A 13,097-nucleotide genomic window follows, 5' to 3' on the forward strand; every position below is an offset into this window, starting at 1 on the left:
GCAAAATTGACAGGCGATAACGTCATTATGGCGCGTCGGCAAAATTCAATTAAGAATTCAAAGTTCATCCTCAAGTGTGAATATGCTAATTATCTCCAGCCAAAATGGCTATTATGCTACCTACTATTATTGCCAATGATTGCGCGTTCGCGATTGCATAAGGCGCAATGACCAGAGTGCATTGACGCGGTTTGTGCACTCACGTATTTATATTTACTTCTATATATATGGGGTACAGTGAGGATACGGGGGAGGGGGGGGGGTGTAGATGCTTTGTTTCCAATTTTTTTATTGAGCCATTTGGGGTTTGGCGCGTGCTCAAAACCAGACTAGAATTTAACGACTGAGTGTTACTAGCAATCATTAGTCGGCGAAACGTAACCGTATAATGTATGTATTGTAAGAAGTAATATATTGGTTTAAAACGTGCTTAGTATTAAATTACATACATAGTTTAATTTGGTTAAAATGTCTTCAGCTTTGCTTGTTTTAAATTTGGTACGAGAAACAGCAATAAGTAAATTAAATTAATTAATTAATTAATGAATTGTAAATTAAACATAATGGAAATGGTTCAAAATAATTAAACTATATTTTTTGACAATTTATGTCTCATTCTAGTGTAATGACATATAAATAGTCATATTGTAAAATTACATTAATTTTATGAGATTTTGAATTCTAAGAATAGGAAATAATATGTATAAGATATTTGAAAGGCAAAGTGAATCTTTGAAATATCAATTAGTTTTTTAAAAAATAATACTGATGAAGTGTGCGAGTGTTAAATATGACCTTGGCGGTGTTTATATCTACTGAAAAGGGTAAAGTGGTAATTTGACAAAATAAATGGTTAGATAATTGAGCCGTTATATTTGAAAGTAGCAAAAGTCCACTTTATTCATATCGAGAAATATTTCACAAAACATTAAATATAATGTTTTGCGTTTAACAATATTTAAAAATACTGATTTTTCGAGATTCTGGACATATTGAATTAAAGGAAGTGATAACAATTTGTGAATTAAGTCAAACAGAAATAGTATTTTTGGATCTGAAAATTGGACTTCCGCCACTTTTGAATATAACGGCTCAATTTTTTAACAGTATTGAATTGTGTAATTGCTTGATCGTAGTCCAATATAATATATGTAGTACGGGTCTATGTGACGGGACAGAATGTTAAATTACAGAAAACACAAATATCGGAAGGTAAAGATCGAAAATCGAAAGATCTTAAGTCGAAAGATCAAAAAAAAAAGGTGCATGGTAAACGGTACATACTCACGTACATACTCACGTACATACTCATGTACATACTCACTTAATTTGGCGAGCAGGATACAACAGGAACAAGAGGAACGTGCTTTTCCTCCCGTATTCTGTGCGCGCACATTAATACGGGAAGAAAAGCCTGTTCTTCTTGTTCCTGTTGTATCCTGCTCGCGCAAATTAAGTGAGTATGTACCGTTTACCATGCACCTTTTTTTTTTTTGATCTTTCGACTTAAGATCTTTCGATTTTCGATCTTTGCCTTCCGATATTTGCGTTTTCTGTAATTTAACATTCTGTCTCGTCACGGAGACCGATGTAGTACATACATATATGATAGAATGAAGAAAACCATTGAATAGAACTTGAAATATCTTTATCAAGCAATAACAGTCTTAATAGAGATTAATGATGACATGAAAGAATAGTTACTTTTTTATGAGATGTTTTAGAATTACTGGTATTAGTTTTAAGGCTTTTTTGTCACATTCTTGTCATGGACTCACGGTTGCCGTTCGGCTTTCGCAGTCCAACAAAATTTTGTAAATTATCTTTTTAGAATTGCTTTTTATACAAAACCTTATACAAAAATATTCAAATTAAAGTAGTTGAATTCCAACATTCTGTAAGAGACTAACTTCAAATAAAATTCCGAATTAGAATTCGTTCAACATATTACACGCCTCTTAATTTTGAATTGGAACGCAAACTAATCCTCAATAGTCCATTCGTGTTGTTAAATGGAATTTAGTGGCGATATATGATTCTTTTTATTCGCCATAAACCGCCGGATTAAAAGACTTAGTATGGGATCGTTTTACGGCGTAAGACGCTTATGAAAACATTTTCACTTTTGAGACCTTTATCGACTGCTCTCCACAAAAACTAGGATTAGTCTGATTTTTATTATTATTATACACATTATAGGAGCACATATGTATCTATAGATTCAGAAACATCGTCGTATACATATGTATAAAGAAACTGTTTTTATATTACTATGCGAGAGCGATATGTTTTATAAAACGGAAGCAGGTGCAATTTGCGACAATGCATACAAACTTTTGATAAAATAAATGCGCGCTTTTAAAAAATATGAATATTACATTGTAAGTATAAAATAAACATTCAAAACTATTAAATCAACATCAAAAACTCGTGAAATTTACAACGCGTGCCACTAAAAAAGCAAATACTTTTGATACATGGCATTAGGAAATCATCAATTTCAAACGCCGACGCCGGAATGTTTTAAGTTCTGTACAGCTTACATACATACTCGAAAGCTTTCCCATAGCACCATAAATATAGCATTGTCTGCAGCTCGATGCTGAAAAAAGTCCTAAATCATGACACAAACGAGAGGTGCACTAAATCGAGCGGACTAACGCAAGCCTATCGAAACGGCAAATTTTCAGACGCGAACCCGAGTAATTGGCGCTGCAAAGGATAAACATAAATTTTCAGAGAGGCGTTGAGCCGCACTGTATATGTCGTAAATCTCGCAATTTTTCAAGAGAAATGTTCCCGGAATCAAAACGAATTTATTTGCGAAAACAGATAATTTTTCAAAACGTATTTCGGTACGGCACACGTTGGAAATACCGCGCAGCGTGCAACTCTACGCAAAATATTTTAAAATGTAGCCGTTACATTTAAAACATAATCAATCAAAGCTTTAGTTAAGTGTATTAGAACCATTATCAAAGTGAAGAATAATTCATATTAAATCTACCTGATCTAATAATAGCATTCTGAAAAACAGACGTTGAAATTATTATCATCACGAATGACGCACTTTGCTTCTCGAAAATATCGATTAAAATGTGTCACACCGTATATTCTTTCGCAAATAAATAATTTTGGTATAGATCTTCTCGGAATTTAATGAATATTGTCGTCCAAATATGTAAGTTACATAAAAATTCATCACAACAGGTGCGTCAATGCGTAATATAAACACTACAATGTGCCTCGTTCGGCGTCATTATTTTGGCACACAAAAATCGAGCAACGTTCGAATTAAATAATCGCTAATTTTTATTTTACATAGATATATATATATATATCAGGAAGGCCTAACAGGCAAGCCTCAATGCACCATCCTGGCCAATTACAAACATTGCAGCATTTTTTATCACATAAATAGCTGAATTTCGAGATGCTGAAAAACTCGAAATGAACTATTAATAAATTAATTAATTTTGTACATAAATCAAATTGACATAGTGGGTAGGATGGTTTTTGCCAATTTGATGGAGGAACCGTTTCAACAATGAAATCAGATAAATTGGCAAACTCTGATAGGAAACGATTGACTTGGAGTCACAAATATCCAAGCCTGACCAGCAGCATTAAAGATTAACATGGGATCGAACCCAGCGACCTCTTGGTACTTAACCTGAACGTAACCACCGAGTCATGCTGCTGGCTAATTGTAGTTTATGAAAAATTAAACGATATTAACATTCATTAGGAATTACATACATATTTATGTATGAGCCATTATATTTGAAAATCGATTACCTAAACACAATCTGCTTTAGGTCATCGACTTTAGATAGTCTTTAATTAATATTACGTATTAGATGTATTATATTATGAGCATTTATAAGAATTGTAAATAGGTTTTTGAGCTCTTTTTTCCTATTATGCTGTACATTAACATTAGAATAATATTTTACTATGATTACTAACAAAATTAAATTAAAATTGTAAAATAGGAAATGATCAGTAGATCAGTAATACATAATGTAGATATAAGATGTATTGTGAACATAATTTAGTAATAATAACAAGCATTTAAAAACCAAAAAATATTTGAAAATAGAAGTTTTTCAGTTACAAAAACACTATTTCTCTTTGACTTAATCCACAAATTGTTATAACTTATTCTAATTCGATATGCCCAGAATCTTGGAAAAGCAAAATAAACATATTACAGGCCAACAATATTTTTAAATATTTCTCGAAATGAAGAAAATTAAACTAATGCTACTTTCAAATATAACGGCTCATACCATTTGCGATTTGAAAATAGATCATTAAAAAACCATTTGAGAAATTTCAATTTAGTATAATCGGTCGTCAGACATTTATATGAAACAAGAAGTGATGACAAATTCAATACAAATCTGTTATGTATATATATATGTATATATATAAAATGATATATATTTTATTTTTTTAATTCCAAATCATTTGCATGTTTCAAATACTTCACTTAATCCTCACATAGGGCTTACAATAACTGTCGATACATGTTAGGCTCAGTCTTTATTCGTTCCATCGAATTTGTCGTTCCGTACAAGGATTCCGTTGATTCTTGGTACCCAGAAGAACAAAGATTCCAAGCAAGGTAGTCCCATCACGTAGGTGACCATTCCGAGCTTATATAGATATCGAGACACGTCGTGTACAGTTAGCGTATTTTGGTATAACGAATCAAAACGTCGAGTTGCAGTCAAATTGGCGACGCGTCCTCAAATAAATTTGCTACCTCTCGCAATTTAGAGTTGCTTAGAATTCCAAGGCAATCCCATATTGTGATAAAGTGCCACTGACATTTTAAATTAAAGTCTCCCCCCCCCCCCTCCCTTCCCCCATATTTGCGAATCAAGCGCTAACGACTCGACCAATTCTGTAATACACAATTGTATAATACGTAGGGGTTCTCACCAATTGTAATATTACAGCAATGACGCGTATTTAACTTTCGCCATAAAAGATGACTGAACTTAAAACGAAAACATGATTAATAAGTGCAGAGAATGTACATATGTATGCATGACTAAAAAATTCAACGAGCAGGTATTTCTTATCCTCCATATAATCTATGATTGAATTTAAAATTCAAGAACACTACAGAAATTTATGCCATCATTATTCACAGCCATTCGCCATCCACTGCTGGATGAAATCTTCTCCAAAACACTTCCAATCGTCTCTATTTTGAGCAGTTCTAATCCATCTTATCCCGCACATTTTTCTGATTTCATTCACCCATCTCCCCTGTGGCTTTCCTTGTACCCTTTAAAACTCTCTCGGGTACCATTCGAGCACTTCTTTCGTCCACCTATGATCCAGTCTACTAGCTACTTGACCCGCCCATTCCCATTTTAAATTCTTTATTCTCACCATTACATCAGCCACCTTTGTATTCCGTTTTGTCTCTTATGTAAGGGCTTTAAAAGATGTCTAACGCGATGTTTCGGGTAAACAAGCCAATTGTTAAGATATTCCATTAAAATTAGCGTCGTGTAAATACTAATAAGTCAAAAGTTTTATATCAAGTACATGCTTTGATTCGCTATAAGAACCTCTCCAGTTCCTTTTCAAATTCATTCTCGCTTGTGGCAACTCTCCAGAAAAATGGAAGTTATTTAAGCTTTTTTCTACCTATATACATATATGAGAGCGGTTCTAAATTGTGATTGAAAACGAAAAATGATAGATCTAAGGCTAATACAAATTCAAGGGTTGAGTTGTAGAATGAGCAAAAGTACAAGTAAGAGTCCAATTCTTTTGAATAGACATATGTATTGTATGAAAGACATATGTAGACGTTACATATTGATGAAAGAAAGATATATTATTTCTACTAAAAACACCGAGCAATAAGAAAAATTATGCAGTGGAGACTATTCAATCTCTAATAAATTTAATTTGAATATGACAAATTATGCATGATTTTCGTTGCTTTTTTTTCATTTATGATATAAATGAGATATAAAATTCTTAACTTTTAAAATTCGTTCTTTAAATAATTATACGTATTTTAAAGGCCTAGTAGAATTGAAATGGAATTATTACATGGAGAGCTATTATCTAAAAGCACTAACTCTAGCGGTGAATGATTTTAAATTGAGTTAAAAATGCTTTTGTATGCATGATGCAAGAGCGAGATGAAGAATGGAGAACGCATCACTCCATCACACTCGCTCACGCTCATTTAAGGTCCCACCTTGAACATTTCATATTGTAATTTTAAATCATTTACCGCTCGAATTAGTGCGTTCGGATAAAATTAAAAAATATTGAGATTGAAACCGCCCATTGTAAACGTAGTAAAATATAGAACTGGTAGCATGGTGATAGCTCGAGAAAAAAATGTGTAAAAATAAATATATTTTTGACTTTTAAACTAACTTTTTGACTAAAAAAAATTTAGCTAGATAATTATTTATACGTATTTCAAAGCAATAAAAAATCACAATCAATAGAAAAATACACCTGAATATTCATTCCAATACTTTTGGCACAGCAATTCTATATTTTGAGTTAAATACTTTAAAAGCCGAAAATTTGTAAACATTGCACATTTTTTAAACGCTTATAAACGAGAAAAAGCTAGCAAAAATAATTGTCATATTCGAATTTAGTGGGTCAAACTTAGTAATGATTGATTAGTCTCCGCTCCGGTAAGTAAAAAACGTGATTTTTTGTTCCTCAGTGTAATTGTATACCAAAAATTATTGTTTTTTCAATATGATTTGAACTATTCTGATGTATAGAATAAATCACCTATACACGCCGATTTTTTTTTATATATTTCATACTATATATTTACATGTGTGTGTATATAAAAAAATACTCGCTTTAGATAGAGCGAACGACGATTCTAAAAATGCGTAAGCGATCATTTGACTTTATGGTCTTGGAGTGGGGTTGGAAAATTTTCATGGAAATTCGACGCATTTCGAATTTATACGACGCATAAAGCGCCTTTATGGCTCTTAATTTATTTATAAGACGCTTTGGGAGGGCCGACCAAATAAAAAAAATATAGTACAAGACACTCTTACCTTGGAATCGAATTATTCATAATACACGCACGACTTGCTATCGATCGATTGGATCGCTCATTGTTTCAACACTGTGGAGGTCCAACGGGTACCACTTGTGTACGATAAATGCTTTTCTCAAGTTGAAAGGTCCTGAAAAGACAAAAGCAAAAGCTGTTCAATTCTACGAATACGTAAATGTTTCTGCTACTACGGCACCAGTCCGATAAATGTCACTTAATCTAATTTATTGCCATGTTTAAGTGAATGTGCACTTAAATATTCACACGGCCCATGTGACATTCGAACGATAGTTTAATGGTATTGATCATACGTGACTCGATTGCATTCTCCCCCTCCTCGAGAGTGTCTCAATCAAGATCGTGCCCGTAAGATAATATTCAAACAAACAGTGATAATTAGTCGATTGAATAATAGCTATCGATGCAATCCATCGATTATTATATAAACGGACCATATTAAGTTGTCAGCCCAATTTCAATGGCTATAAAAATTTGAACGCGTGATAGTATGCGGGGTATGATGTGCACTTTCAAGTTGACTCAAATAATCTCACGTATCCAAAAATACAGCACGAACCAACTCTAGACATTGTCCTTCGATGAATTTCTTATATGTACTTATGAATTCAATTTCTATAGAACACGGGTTTGAAAGCATGAAAGTTATGTATAATAAGCGAGAAGAGACATTCCTATGTAAGAACATATTGAGGCATAGACACACGTTTACAATCGATAAGTTTTATATATGAAAATGATTTACGTTTAGTTTTAGATTATTATTTATATATGTAAATTAAAATGCCATATTGTTTATAAATCGTTAGTTTAACAAGTCAATTTATTTTCATTGTTTTAAAGGGTAGCTTGAAAACCATATATGTACATACATTAGTTACAGACATTACTAACTAAGTAACCAGTAGATTCTATGACAGAATCACTAATAACCATACTAACACACTTGTGAAGAATCTCGGTGATTACAACAAAATGTCTATACCCTTCATGTATAAACACAGATAACCTAAACACAATCTGTTTTCGATCATCGACTTTAGAGAGTCTTTAATTAATATTATGAACATTTATAATAATTTACATGAAAAATGATGCGCAGGGTCGACGAAGCTTAATCATTACAATCAGTTAGACAATTTATCGCGATGATTTATGTAGTGCCTCAAGAAAATAGGTAATACATAGGTAGCGAATGATTCTTTGCCATTACATCGCGGGGACAACTCGCCGACAGATTTCATGCAACTATTTCTTCATTATACTTTACAGCAATACAAATTTTCGAAAAAAATATATAATTTATTGTTTTGTTGATAAAAGAAACCTATAAATTAATTTTATTAATGAAACGTAAAGGAGGTTTGTAAAAAAGAGTAACTACATATGTATGATTCAAAACATGATTGCTCCAAATATTTGAATAATGGTTTCAATATACAATTCAAAAAGTTAAAGAGTCAACATAAAAATTGAAGATTCTTATATTGTGGATAAAGAGATTTGCATGAAATCTGTCACATATTAGTATATTCACAGATCTGTAAAATAGTGACATATTTATTTATAATAATAGTAACAATAAAATGACCAGTGTGACCTGACAGGTTGCCCCAAAGCGTCACACTAGTTTTACAAAACAAAAGAAAGAAAATAACAAAATAAAAACAATAAAAATTCCAATCATTCATCTCATTCAAATAGTCTCGTGTTGAGTCTCAAGAAACTAACCAGCTCATCAACATGACAATTGAACAGGTCCAAATGCCCATCAATCACATTAAGGAACCGGATAGCCTTTACAAGAGACGAGTTATTGAAAGCAGACGTTTTCGCAGGAATAGGTTGGAAAAGTAAATGATGACGCAAAGCTCTACCGCATTCAGGCGCCGAAAATTTAAATTCCAATAAAATCGAAGGGTTGTCCAATCTTCCCTGTAATACTCCAAAGAAATATTTGGAAATGGCAATAATTCTTCTCGAAGATAGTGAGTCAAAGCCTAACATACCTTGTAAGAAGGCGGTGGGATATAAATAGGGATAATATTTATATTTTTTCATATAAAGACATCTAATAAAATTTTTTTGAACTCTTTCTATCAAGAGAGAGAATTTAATTTCAGTGGGACTCCAAATTACACACCCAAACTCAAATATGCTCCGGACAAGCGATCAAGTAACACCATTATACTTGGACCTTGGAAGTAGTGAGAATTGCGCAAAACAAATCCAAGCATTTTGGTAGCCCTACAGCACATATCAGAAATATGATTCGAAAATTTGAAATCACTACTAAACAATATACCAAGATCAACAGTTGAGTCAGTTCGCGTTAACTGATAGTTTCGAAGGCCGTAAGCAAACTCAATAGGGGAAAGAGACCTTGAGAAGGAAATAAAATGGCATTTAGTCAAGCTGAATGGTAGATTATTATTTAAAGACCATTCAGATAGTATTTCTAAGTCATCCTGCAGTCACAGTCGGAATGACAACCGATCGCTCTAAAAACCAGCGACTAATCGACACACCAATATAATTAAAAAACAAAAGAAACAATAATGGACCAAGGTTGGACCCTTGTGGTACACCAGATGAAGCGTGATATTCATCCGATCGATGATTAGCGCAAGAAACATACTGCCTTCTGTTTTTCAAATAATCTGAAAAAACACACTAAATTACCAGATAGCCCAAAATTAGAAAGCTTTTGAATTAGAATGCCATGGTCAACCTTATCAAAGGCCTTTTCAAAATCAAAATCCATTTCATATAAAGCCACCACGATGAAATGGTCATGCGATGATATGTCCGGAAACGGTAGCGTAACTATGTATCTAGGTCTCGATTATAGTATTTAAGAAAATGTTGAACTTGAGTAGATTTTTAGTTACTTAATTCACATTCCAAATAAGCATATGAAATATATTTCTTTTTAATTTTAAATGTTTCCTCTGTAAACTAACTCTGTTGTTATCTAGGTCGATTTTGAAGTTCCATCTTTGAAGAAGAGGATTTGGTACATTTCAACAGCGTCCTTACGCAATTTCGAATCAAATTCCTCAACTAGTCCACGGACCGACTGACGGACGCCTGTTAAAATTTTAACATGCAAACCGCGTAGAACACTGTCAAAGCAAACGGCCGGCCATCAGGATTCACAGTCTCGCACCTCGCCCAACATACACACGCTTGCATACAAAACGACCGCCATTTTACGCATTGTCGTCCAAATCGAGATAAACAATTTTTTTTTCAACCGAAGCACACAGCCACCGAGTGGCAATTGCCTCTTAATTCGATCACGACTACTCTATTATCTTGCGATTTTGTGCTTGGCTTTTTTTCCTCGCAACCTTCCGATGAAAGTAAATCTTGTCCATTATCGATGTAGACTCGTGTCTGAACAATTTGTATTCAAACGTCGAATTTGCAATATATTTTACTGCCTATCGGTTACTGGAATTGGAACCAATCTAGGAATGTGTATTGTATTAATTTTTTAGAAAACATATCCTAGTTTGGTTTTAAAGTCATATCTCATGTGGAAAACAACTCATTCAATTTTGAATGAGTTATTCATCATGATGATGAATAACTCATTAAAAATTTATTAATAATTTATTGTTTTGAAATTTTATATGGATTTCTTTTTTCCTTTTAAAACGTTATTTTATTCTTCATCAGATAGCTGCCTTAGCAACAGTGGCAAATTGGACTTGAAATACGCCTAAAATTTTGTCACTTTTCACTTTTGATATGTTTTTTTGAATTTTGAGCCCTTTCTGAAGGTTACCTACCATGAATTTCCAGAATTCTAGTGGACTACTTCGTCGCCAGACGCATTCGGTACTGTCGCCAGTAACAATATCGCTATCTACATACATATGTATGTACATTACATATATGAGCCGTTATATGTATTTCAAAGTGGTGTGAGTACACTTTTCTTCATTTCGAGATATTTAATGTTTTGCGTTTTACAATACTTAAAAATACTGGTAGCCTGCAATTAATTTATTTTGCTTTTCCAAGATTCTGAACGTATCAAATTAAAAGCAGTGAGAGCAATTTATGAATTAAGTCCAACTGAAATAGTGTTTTTGCAACTGAAAATGAACTTACACTTTCATTTATAATGAAACTTATGCATCCATGATTCCTAATTTTAGCTTTAACTCTTTTTTTTTTAAATTAGACTACTTTATTATACCACTTTCAAATATCATCATCATCATCTACAGTCTACATCAAAAAAGCCTCTCCAACATGCTTCCACTCATCTCCGCTTTGCGCAACTCTCATCCGTCTCACCCCACAAATTTTTCTAATTTCGTAATACCCATTTTATTTGCGGTCTTCTTTTCAGCCTTTTGCACTCTATCGGGTATCATTCTAGCACTTATTTTGTCCACCTTTCGTCCTCCTTCTTCTTCTAGCCACGTGGCCCACCCATTTTCATTTAAATCTCTTAACTCTATCCATTATATCCACTACCCATATAATACTTCTATCCCACGTATTCCGATTCCTGTCTTTCCTCGTTATGCCAAGCATACAGCGTTCTCTACTTCTTTGAGTGCATTGGACTTAGTGTAGCAAATTTTGTGTAGTTTTACACCATTCCATAATTTCACTGTGGGTTTTTTTAGACTTGAAATGCCTAAAAATAGTCCCATTTATCTTTTAAATGGTTTGTATAAATATAATAATAATAAAAAAAAACAAATGAATTATGGTTTTTATCTACTGATTTTAATACGAATAAACCTTTCGTCTTTTTCAGATATATAACGATTTATATATTGGTTTGTTTATTTAAATTAAATAAATATATTTAGAAATTTATACTGGTCAATAGATAAATACCATAATTCATTTTCGTTTTTTTATTATTATTATATTTATACAAACTTTTAAAACGGCTTATTTTTAGACAGGCTAAGTCTAAGGAATCTCACGATGAAATTATGGAATATTACGGTGTAATAATACCACACAAAATATAATACCATTGATAGATTTAAGGTTTGTAAGCACGTCTTGTGGTTGACCAAAGTCGGTTCATATTGTACTATGGAGTACCTACCAAGTGATATCGCTGGGATTTAAAATGCATCAAACACGCACCCACAACATATAAGGGAGTTTCTACACAATTGAAACCCAGCACGGTGTTGAGTTTTACGACTTGACAATTATACCCAAGGATGGATGGTGCAATGGAAGTGAATAATAATAATGCAATCGGCGTTATTTACGACCGTCGAATCGGGCCTGAGCTGATACGAAACCACCGACATGTGGACGCAAATCACACGAAATGTCAAAAATCACACTAGCAAATTATCGCTTCGTTAAAACGAACTTTTCCCTATTTCCGTAGATAATCTTTCTATATTCGTGATGTGCAGAGATTTGGATCTCGGCCAGATCGAGATTTATGATTGATACACTCTCTCGGTTCAAAAATCGACGCGGTGCGAGAGGGCGATTAGATTCTATTTCTGTTTTTCGATTTCGAATTCGTTTCCGAATCGAAACCAGCGGTTGGCCACCGATGCTTTCAGGTATTAAGTTTATAGAAGAGTCGTTAATTCGCCGCAAATATTCTAAAGACCTACTTATTTAAATCCAAGCGTTCGTAAATCAATCTTCAATGCGATTATAACGAGTCGCGCACATCACATATAAATTGCAGTTGATGAATTCATTCGAAAATGCATAGTATTTTTTTTTTCAATCTTGGAATTATACGCAGCATACTCTTGCCTATAACTATAGTTAAATATGTTTTCACGATAAAATATGTATGACTAATAATTTATATTCAAAACTGTTGACGACCTGCGTACGTAATGGCTAGTTAGCGATTCTTCAACACGCCTACCAATAAATCCGTCATGTCAATATTATCAAACGAAACCAAGAATAATATTATACTGTGTAAGTGAATTTTTTTAAATATTATACCTATACACATACAAACATTTAAAGGTGCTGA

The 13,097-nt window shown here is 33.1% G+C and overlaps 1 protein-coding gene across 1 annotated transcript in view; it reads right to left on the minus strand.

Annotated features, from left to right (window-relative positions):
- Positions 1–13,097, minus strand: part of LOC143914380 (fibroblast growth factor receptor homolog 1-like) — a 105,523-nt gene that overhangs the window by 40,545 nt on the left and 51,881 nt on the right. The window contains exon 2 of the mRNA XM_077434579.1: positions 7,077–7,208. The gene's annotated coding sequence lies outside the window, so the exon portion shown is untranslated. The remainder of the gene's footprint in view (positions 1–7,076; positions 7,209–13,097) is intronic.

The sequence above is a fragment of the Arctopsyche grandis genome, chromosome 7 (genome assembly GCF_051622035.1).
Source record: "Arctopsyche grandis isolate Sample6627 chromosome 7, ASM5162203v2, whole genome shotgun sequence".
NCBI lineage: Eukaryota > Metazoa > Arthropoda > Insecta > Trichoptera > Hydropsychidae > Arctopsyche > Arctopsyche grandis.